This window comes from Phalaenopsis equestris, unplaced genomic scaffold (assembly GCF_001263595.1).
Source record: "Phalaenopsis equestris unplaced genomic scaffold, ASM126359v1 Scaffold000434, whole genome shotgun sequence".
Taxonomy (NCBI): Eukaryota; Viridiplantae; Streptophyta; class Magnoliopsida; order Asparagales; family Orchidaceae; genus Phalaenopsis; species Phalaenopsis equestris.
This window is the reverse complement of record NW_018164875.1, coordinates 170,690-182,192: the sequence shown is the minus strand read 5'-3', so window position 1 is coordinate 182,192 and position 11,503 is coordinate 170,690. Positions and strand designations below refer to the sequence as shown.

Below are 11,503 nucleotides of genomic sequence, written 5' to 3'. Positions count from 1 at the left end.
TATATACATATATATATATATATATAAAGAAAGCTATCACTGAAATGTCTGCTTCTGTAGATGATCATATAAGTGGATGTATGAAATCTGTTATACAAAATATTAACGGAAGAGTTTGACAAATCACACACGGTAGATATCCATAAATTATTAAAGCATTTTTTTTGTTCTTTTTGTAAGAATTTTTTGGAGTCGACAGCTTGTCTTATCGTCTTCGTATAATTTTCTTTCTAAATAAATATCTCATTTTAGAGGAATAAAAAAGAAAGAAAATACGACAAAAAAAAAGACAAACAATTTGAAAAGAACTTAGAGAAGTATCATAAGGTAGCCTTTACGCGATAGCCAATGAGTGTACGTCCGGAATGAGGTCGGATCGAAACCCCTTGAAAGCATATCCACGAAGAAAACCCTATGAAATCAACCCACAACTAGAGATTTAAGTTTTTGTGCTTGTTCTAAGTTAAGAGCAGCTCCCAAAGGAACATATCACTTTGGTTAATTGCATCTTCGGGGATGCTCAGGAATATTCTCTATAAGAAGGATCTTGCTTGCATAATTTTTGATCCAGTTATTTATTAAAACGAATGATTTTTATTGTCTCAAATGGGGAAATTCCGATATTTTCGATACACACCGGGTCATAGGGTAGAGAGTGAATCATTGTAACCACTACGGGCGGCGACACCTAGGCATGCAGGGCCCACATAACGATATCAATGAATTTTTCCAGAGAATGACCTAGCTCAAAAAGAGGCATCAACATGAAAGGGGAGGAATCCCTAAGTAGGTAGAGGTAGCTTGGTCAGGATACCACAGATTCGTCTTCCCATGCTATAAGGACCCTAGGTCTATCCGGTATTGAAGGTAGTCTACCCAATACAACGAAAGACTCCTTATCAACAATACGTGAAATGTATCGTCCAAGGAAACCTTGATAGCTCTAATGTTAGAGGAAAGAAATCTCAAATTTCCTATCAATAGGTAAAGGTGAGACTTATACTCATCAATTCGATGATGAATATGCCACTGGAAAGGAGAAGAGAAGAGAGATCCAGCTACATATCCAGAACTTCCTCACAAAGGACTTACGCCCCCATCTGGGTTGAGGGAGCCTCTAACACCCTAATCGTACCAGACAACTTTCTATGTAGAAATCATATTTGGCGTAGTTGATTGAAGGACTTCTCCTCGGTACATGCATAATGATACATCTATATTTTGCAAATTAATTAAAATGTGGAGGCTCTATTAGAGATGACTTGGGATATTGTCATACTATGCAGCCCTTTTTTAAACCAGCCCGAAGGACATGTAGAAAAGTAAGGGTATAAAATAAATTGTTTATTTTAAATTTAGAATATTTTCATCCTAAATTTTAAAATTTATCTTGAATCTTTTATAATTAAGATTTTACAAAGGACATTTCTGGACTTTAATGAGCCTATGTTACATTTTGTACTAGCCCAGACAATCCACAATCAAAGAAAGTAAGAAAAAGGCAAGTACAGTGCACAATGTAAATTAAATCAAGCTAAACAAAATATATAGGCCAGTGTCGCTGGGTCGACACCATATCCTAGGAACACAAGAAAAACGGTTGGACCTGCATATACATGTTCATTCTTAAATCTATACATGAATACAATTACAAAATTAAGGTACGGGACACGAGCAACTATTTTTGGTCCCTATCACGTGGTTCAATGCATCCTGCACCTCAGAACTCATGCCCGTACCTTATTTCCGATACAAACTGATCCTAAAGACTCTAACAAATGCATGATAAAATTAAAAAAAAAGGCGCAACCTATAGAAAAATTAACACATGTTATATTCATGCAACATATATGAGCCATGTCTGGTGGAATGAGCTTTTAACAGCACCTGTAGAAAAAGTTAGCTTTCAAATCATTACTTGCTCCTCCCTTTTTTATGTGTATGTGTGTTAAGCATGACTCCTTCCAAGAAGACCAATCCTAATATATTATTGTGCATGTCTCCAAACTCAGTAAACACACAAAATCATCACAAAAAACGATGCCTACCTAGGCCAACTAATCTAGCAGAGAACTATAGTCAGGTATAAAAAATGTTGCATAGCATCCTAGCCCTAGACTAACATACCATCTAACGAAAAGTGTCATAACCAACATCTAAGTACATAGGTAAAGGCTACCGGTTATAACTTTAATGGGGTTATCGATTCCGGTCCTATTCTAAAGATCTAAGAGAACTAATATTCATCACCCAAAGAGTTTTAAGACAATTGGCCATACATATGGCCTAGCTTTGCTAATTGCATAATTTTTAAATATAACAAACTATTAAACGTGATTCCGTACATGCAATGTGACATATGTTAGATTCCTTAGAACCTTAACATAGTCACACTTGTGTTGACCCTGACGCAATAACTCGCATTGTTCACCAAGATTTATAAGCAAACAAAGCTCGTTAGAGCATCACAATCAACACACGGGTCACACACCTAACAAGACTAATTTGCTATCAAGAAACATAAGATAATGCACATGCAATTATGCAAATATAACAAAATCAAGTGAACACACATTGTGGGATGCTTATGACATCAAGTGTGATGTCATAAAAGATGAGGCGGCGTGCTCTCCATTTAGGAGGTTCACAAACCGATGGGCTAGCATTGCTATCCACTTCTCATCCAAGAATCTGCAAGTATTGACCCATACACATATGATGACATATTTGTGTAGTAATACCGCAAGTGTTGGTGCTCATTGAAACACCACATACAAACAGATGTGAAAGGCAAAGACTTGATTTTCATGCAATGATATTTTAACATATTACATATCATTCAAATTTTGATTTTTCCTATGCAAAGAAAATGCAAGCAATTGGCACAACATACAAGAAATGCAAATGCAAGTGCATCATGCAATTGATTGGTTGATCGGACCTTCATGGCTGATCAAACCAAAGCGTGGTCTTGTGATCGCCCTTGGAGGCCGATCAGACCAGTGTGTGAGGTTTTGTGATCGATTTTGGTGTCTGATTGAACCAAAGTGATGGTTGATGGACATTCATGGTCGATCAAACTGAAATGTGGTTTTATGAATGAATTTGGTGACCGATTAAACCAAAGTGTGCCTTCGTGGCCAATCAAACCAAATTGTGATTTTTTGATCAGCCTTGGTGGCCAATCAAACGAAAGTGTGTGTTTGATCGGACCTTCGTGGCCAATCAAACCAAAATGTGGTTTTGCGGCCGGCTTTAGTGGTCGATCAAACCAAAGTGTGTGGTTGATTGAATCTTCATGGCAGATCAAACCAAAATGTTGTTTTGTGATCGGCCTTGATGGCCAATCAAACCAAAGTATGTGGTTGTTTGGACATTCATGACCGATCAAACCGAATTGTGGTTTTATGATCGACCTTGGTGGCCGATTGAACCAAAGTGTGTGTTTGTTTCAACCTTCATGGTCGATCAAACCAAAATGTGGTTTTTGTGATTGGTCTTGGTGGCTGATCGAATTAAAGTGTGTGGTTGATTGGACCTTTATGGTCGATCAAACCAAAATGTGGTTTTGTGATCGATCATGGTGATCGATTAAACTAAAGTGTGTGTTTGATCGAGCCTTCATGACCGATCAAACCGAAATGTGGTTTTATGATCGGTCTTGGAGGTCGATCGAACCAAAGTGATTGGTTGATCGAACATTTGTGGTCGATCAAATTGAATTAAGGTTTTTAGATCGATCTTGGTAGCCGATTGAACCAAAGTAATTGGTTTTACCGATCAGGCCTTCATGGCCGACCGAACTAAAGTGATCAATTTTATCAATCGGGCTTTCATGATCGATCGAACCAAAGTGTTTGCATATGCAAAGTGCTACATGAGACATGCAAGCAAAGAGGAAAATATATGCAAGGGAAGTGTCATGCAAGTGAAGTTAGCCAATTGACCCTTTAGGTTGAAACAGTTGATTGGGCACTATGGCTAAGAGGGGTTGTTAAAACTAGAGTGACTAAGCGGACCAACGTGATAGGACGTTTGAAGCTTGATGGTCGATCAAACCAATTTAATTGGTGGATCGGGCCGAGGCTGTCGACCAAACCAAAGTGAACGGTTGATCGGATTTGAACGGTCAATCAAGCCGAGACAGCTGATTGAACCGAAGTGGATGGTTGATCGGACCTTCGTGGACAATTGGACTTATATTGAACGGTCAATCAAGCCAGGGCAACCAATCGAACTGAAGTGGATGGTTGATAGCCAATCAAACTAAATTGATTGGTTGATTGAGTCGGGGCGGCCGATCACACCGAAGTAGATGATTGATCGAACCTTGGTGGCCGATCGAACAAAATTGATTGTTTCATTGAGTTGGGGACCATACGATCAAGATGACAAGTGAGATATGCCATGCACAACACAAACAAATGAAATCATATGCATTTGGTAGCAAATTAGATTTGTCCTAATGTCCTCACATAAGATCCTATGCTTTAATTTGATGAAGAGGTGCACCGATGCTTTGTTGCGCGAGGCAACTAAACTCCCACATCAGTTTGCCCGACATAAAATGGCGCTAAACTCCCACATCAGTTTGCCCGACATAAAATGGAGGGTTTCTCACAAGGAGAACTCCCCGTGACCAAGAGAACGAAGATGAAAGGAACGTCTTCATCCTCTCGATAGGTTGGTTTCAAAATTCTATCCAAATAAAGCCACCAAGACAAATTACAAGATTATTACAAACTTGTCTTGGGATTTTGGGATCTGATGCTAAGGTTGGGAAAATCGCTCCAAAATTTGTAGGATTTAACAAAACACCCTTAACCTAAGAGGCTTTTCTTGTAGCACAAAACCTATACCCGTAGATCTCTAACATCCAACCTAAGGGGCTCTAGAAATGAAAAAAAAATGTGAAAGTTTTTAGATTTTTACCTTCGTGGCGGTTGCAGACACAATCTCTTTGCTCCTACCTTGTTTAGATGAAGCTCTCCTCTTCCAAAAGAGATTTGAAGCCCTTTTTCCTCCTCCAAGCAGGATGAAGCTCTCTTTTTTCACAAAGAGAAGAAGCTTTTCCTTAAAGAAGCTTCTTCAAGACTTCCCTTATACTCTCCTCTAAAGACTGGTGGAGAAAAGAAAGGAACAAAATCTGGAGGAAATTTTTGAGGAAGAAGAAGAAATGAAGAAGATGAAAACCTTTGTTCTAGAAATCTTCTCCAAGCTCCTTTCTACTCCAAGAAATCTTCTCCTCACTCTTTTTTAGCCCTCTTTGCAAATGAGGCATCTTTACCAATTCAAATGGCTTGTTGGCTCTAAATGGTATGAAGGGAAAAAACTTTCTATGGCTTCAAGCTCTTTGACCCAAACTTAGCCCCAAATGGCCTATTCATGAGTCATATGATTGGTCCACAATTTCAGTAGGAGGCCAAGCATTTTCATTAAAATCTTTTCGCTTTTTCCCAAGCTCAAATTTTGGTTTTAGTGGGTCAAAATGATCAAAATAAACAAGAAAATCAGAACCTGGTTGGGTCTGGGCGCTTAGGCGCCAGAACTGAGAGCCTAGACACCATCCACTCTATCTCGGAATGCCTAGGCACTAGTACTGGATGCCAGGGCACCACTCTGGACCCCTTGGCACCAGCAATCCCCAAATTGCTCGGAACAATTTGCAGAAGGATATTTTTTGATCCGTAAGCTATGGGAGACTAAATATCACTGAAATATGATCTCACAACATCTAAAATGAACATTCTTATGGTTCTTTCATCAGAGAACTCCATGCCAATGAGCACCCTAAACAGTTGTGTGGGTGCGACTCGTTAAACCCTGATTTTCCCAAACACGTGTGGGAGGGTTTTATGAGTTCTTGGACATTTGAAAGATATGTAGGAAAAAATAAAGCTCAACCACATCAGGGTGGATATTGGAGGCGTGTTGTATCAGACAAAAATTGCCACTCATGGCCGGGTACGACCCGAATGGTCTGAAACTAAATTTTGGGTCTGAATATTCGTAATAAGGTTTTCATTGATCCGAAAGCTACGAGAAGTCATGTATCACTAAAATACAATCTTGTAACTTAAGGATTAACATTTTAGAGGTTTTAATTTGGGAATTTGAGTGCCAACGGGCATCCAAGACCCCCATTTGGATGGGTTGGTCTTAAACCGAATTTTCTTGAAATGTGCGTGGGAGAGTTTTATGACTTCATTTAGCCACGGGAGGCTCTTAATGGGTGGGGAATGACCTATAAACATCACAATGATAAACAAATGTGTGTTATATTAATACTGATGCCACCCAAAAATGAGCCCTGTCGGGTAGGGCTGAATCGATACCAACTCTAGTTCAGTGCTCTCCCAGGAGATTCTAATGGATGTTTGGGACTACGATTGTCAATACATGCATTAAGCAAGGTTCTATAGTGCCCAAGCTGACATCTTACACATACGACATACAAAATTATGCCAACAACATAAATAACAAGAAATTGGGACATGCAATTTGAACAATAAAAAGGAATGATTCATTATGTACATATATAAAACTGAGGCTTAAAAATGCAGTGTTTCCCAGGCTTCATCTAGTCTCCTATCAAGATTGCAATTCCCTAATGCCAATATGTATATTTCACTAGGTTATTATGTGTTAACCATATATTGTTGTAAGTTAAGTAAGTCAATTATGCAAATATACATGTTGACTAAGTGATATGAGAAAAAAACCTGCGTATTGATCCAGCGACGAAAGTGTCACCACCCGATCCGAGGCTTGGAATTAACCATAATGGAAATGGAGGGCCAGATGGTGAAAAACAATTTTCTTATATTTTATTTATATTGCTAACATTTTAACATTCAAATATTCATGAAAAAGTCACTAAAGAAATAATTAAAATTAACAAATATAATTTTTGTACCTTTTCTGTTTGTTGTTCTCATCTCCTGCACACATTATCTCCTATTCAACTCATCTTAATCAAAAAATTAAAAAAAAAGTTAAAGTAACATAATGAGTTGTTTAGAGAGAACCCATTAGTAACCACACTTATAAACTACAGTAACTCAAGGGTCAAAATTCAATATGCATGCTGATCTTTCATATCTCTTTAAGAAATTTTAGAATATGTTAATCTTTCACATATCTATAAGAAATCTTTGAATATACATTGCATATATCAATGATCTTTTATAAATGAAAATACTTGAAATTTCTATATGCATTTACTTTCACTTTTCTTTTACTTTGTATTCATTACATGCACATCTATCTGCTTTGAGGATCACTGTCAAAACAACCTAGCACACCCTTAGCCGATATTGCCTCGTCGGCTCAGGTTGGCAACAGTCAGTGTTGTAAACATCACAATTGTCTAGAGTGGAAATACCCATACTATCTTCCGGCCAATATTATCCATTGACATAGCGGTTAGCGATCTATATATCATAATTGTTTGAGGAGATGAGCTCTCTCTACTAGTCCATTACCAATATTATCAATAATTTACTATTTCAGTAAATTAAGGGTCCGTTTGGGGCAACTTATAAGTGCGGGTGGCTTTTTCAAAACATCGTCTCACCGTTAAGAAAATACGTTTCGACAGCTTATCCAAAAATGCAGTTGAGTTTTTACACTAAATGTAGGCCGGGGGTCGAACCCGACGGGTCGCATTTCAGGATAAGCTGCTTATCTGGATAAACACAAGCTGCCCCTAATACACCCTAAATGTTCAATTAATTTTATCAATAATTATCAAGATCTGAATATTCAAAACATGAATGCAACCAAATTTAAAAGAAATAAAATTTGTACAAGTAGAATGGTAATTACTCACTCCACTTCTATATGATTAAGTTAACCTTTAATGAAATTTATTGACTTCCCTTTCCCTTTTCCCTGCAAATTCAAATATTAACTTCAATTAGCTCACCTCATCATAAATATCACGATGTAATTTTTAAATTTATGACTCTCATAAATTATTGCAGGCCTCAATCTTTCTCCTCCTTAATTTGCTCAATCAATGATTCTTTTACCAAATTTATTACGGTCGATTTCTCAATAAAAAAATAGTATTGTATATATAGAGCAGATAAATTGTAAGAATTAGAAGTATAAATATACTTTAAATATAGTTGAACTAATGAATTTTCTCAACTGTAACCCAAAAGTCTCAACTCAATCTGAGCATTACTCTTCTTAAAAATAACACATGCGACAAAGCAAGGGCGAGCAATCATGACTCAATAAACTACTCAAAATATGCTACAGTTTTCAATATAAAAAATTAATATCTATTCAAAATAGATAAATCAAATTTGATAAAATATAATGCATAGTATTTATCATAGTGCCAATACAAGAAATTATAACTATAGTAAGCATATGCCAGGTATCATTATAAGCAATATAATATTAGAAATACAATAAAAGAAAATAAAATCAATTTTTTTTTCTTTATTTGACTTATTTTATGATTTTTCCTTTGCTCCTATCTTTATTTCCACTTACACTTCCACTTGTTCATGTTTCTCCTTTATCCTCTATATCTCCACTTCCACTTTTAGATTAATTTGTTCATATTTCCCCTTTATTCCTTATATCTCAACATCTACTTATACATTTACTTGTTCACATCTTTTTAGTCGTACCAACCATATGAGGATAATTACATAAACCCATAATCTCTTATAACTATTCGATTGCACATAACATACAACCACCCAGCTAAAATCGCTTACACTTTCCCAATTTATTTTTCGATTGATTTCTCCAAAACATTCTATCTATACATAAAAAGTTACAAGGTGAAAAGTTTGTAAAACTCTGCAAATCTAAGTTAGCATCCAATTTTATAAATAAAATATTCAAAATTTATAAAAATGGGTGAAATTGAAAAATATGCACCTTAGTTTGATTTTTATATGGAACCTCCTATTGCTCCAATTTGAGTTATTTATTCATACATACAAATTTATTTATTTTTAATCATTCCATCTTATTTTGCCCACTTTAATTAAATATTGCTAGTGTTTAGCTTTCTGGGTTGCTGGTGTCTAGAGTTCTGGTCAAATTAGAAGTAAGAAATAATTTTGGATTGGCTTCATATTTAATGGCTACTAATACATAGTTGATTTTAAAGTATTCCAACTTATTATTCTTTTACAAAGCATTTAGTTCATATTCCAACTTATTATTCTTTTACAAAGCATTTAGTCACAACTTTTTATAATGCTTTCAGACACCCAAAACTGTAAAAACCTAACAATTGTGATATTAGGGATATTTCATTTGAAGGAATTTATCTCTTATTGCAATGATGTCAATTCCATCTACTTTTGATGTGGCTTTATAGTTAAAAGAATCATTAGCTTCCTATGTTATTTGCCAAGTCCATACATATTCTCACATAAGTGGTGACATTGTTCTTTTTGGTGTTATTATTTCAGATGTCCACCATAATGTTAGGGCTATTGACAATATAGAATATTTTCTAATGATATTTGATGTTAGGAACATAACTTATGCTCACCATGATAAGCAAATTTGCTAACCATGAAAACAAATTATTTGCATGTTCACTTAGCTATTCAAGTTGCATACAACTTAGATTCACTTTTATTAATTTACTTTGATTTGAGTATAGGTAAGGGTGTCAGTTTGGATTGACATGTTAGATTCCAGTCCAACCAAAAGTTGACTCAACATGACCCAATTAATCCGAAGATGATCCATTTAACCTAATTAATATTACCCAAACACATCTAACTGATCATTTTATGTTATTTTCAAATTATGATTTCTAATAATTGAACCTGACCAAATAATAATTGAATTTCTAACTTGGACATGAGCCTAACTTGAAAAAAAAATAATTGGATCAACCCAAACCTGCACTCTTTGAATCAAATTGTTTATTAGAGTACTTTACACACACAAATGTAGAGTTCTCATTAATTGATTGTTAATAATATATTAAGTTTGAGGTTAGAAGGGCTTTGTTATTTATCAGCACTTCTGGTGGCAACAAATGACATTAATATTTATTTTAGAGGTCTACTTGCAAATTAGACATTTTTCTGATGATTCTCAATCTGTACCAACAAGGAATGATGATTTGACTGATGTATTCATATCTATCATATTTATGTCAAGATGTTATGATGAATTTGGTTTTTATAACAATTTGAATGTGTTGGTAGCACTTCAATAGATTGATTCTATAAATGACCAACATTGCAAGCATATTGGTGGTAATGTGTCATAGTCAAATGTCATTAAATTAAAATAAATAAAAAAAGGAGATGTCTCTTAACTCAAATATAGAGAAACAGAGTTAAAATTTGCAACAATTATATAGAATCATTCCTCTCCAGAAGACAATTAGAGATAATTATGATTCATATTTTTAGTAAGAGGTCATGCTTAATTAAATATCATGTCATAATTTTCGACATCCAAAAAAGTCCCACATCTTTGGACAATTAACAGTGACTTAACAACAGTATGTTCAAGATGGACCAAAGATACTCATTTCCATTTCAGAAAAAAACAGTATTACTGATAATCTTTGTCAGAATTTCCACAATAGACAACAGTCCCTAAAGTAGAGGTCTCTTCAGTACTATAACTTGGGTGATTTTATTGTTTTGATCATAATCATGAAAATTTTGTTAACTACATAATTTTCAATAGAACTATATCAAAATTTAAATGTATGTTTTTATAATTCCATAGGCAAGGAGGAAGTAAATCAGAGTAAATTTGAATGGATTTAGCTTCATTCAGCCTTTCAGATAACGGTGTCTAGGAAAATGTTGAAGAAAGGCTCCTGCAGCATACCATTTAGATGAAATCAGATCTAAATTTTCTCCATCTTTCCAACTATTTTCTATGAGATTGATGATATTTGTTTAAAGATGAAAACCAATTTTTGTTTTTCATGAAATTCTACATCTTTTATGGAGCTTAGATTATTGGAATTCTGTGTCAAACAAAGTTCGCTAATTTATTAAACTTGACATCCAAACACAATAGTCTGAGAAAAATCAACCAAATTTTAGGATATTAAAAGGCAATTTGTTAAGAAAAGGGCTCAAAATTGCATTTGAAAACCAACGGAGAAATATATATATATATAATTGAATAGTAATCAGTATTACAGGAATCGTATGACAACCTATACATAAATAACAGCTTATTAAAGATATAAGAAGATAAATGTAATATAAAAAAATGATTACAAATAGAAATGATATTTCTTTAACTGTTTGAAGATTACTTAACCCAATAAACTATTCAGGCAAATATAGTATGCTTATGTAACCTGGCGATTTGAAATTTCAGCGGCTCCCCTCCAAGCCTCCAGAAAAATGTTATCTGATTAAAAATAAAGCTCAGATTAAAAGAACGATCAAATATGACATCAAATAAATCAGAAGCAGACAATTACACACCAAAAAAAAAAAAAAAAAATCATATCTTGAAAATATATAATATATATATA

The 11,503-nt window shown here is 34.8% G+C and overlaps 1 protein-coding gene across 1 annotated transcript in view; it reads right to left on the bottom strand.

The window, feature by feature from the left end:
* Positions 1–11,123: 11,123 nt before the first annotated feature.
* Positions 11,124–11,503, bottom strand: part of LOC110027647 (ATP-dependent DNA helicase Q-like SIM) — a 131,867-nt gene continuing 131,487 nt past the window's right edge. Inside the window, exon 19 of the mRNA XM_020729160.1 lies at positions 11,124–11,376. The gene's annotated coding sequence lies outside the window, so the exon portion shown is untranslated. The remainder of the gene's footprint in view (positions 11,377–11,503) is intronic.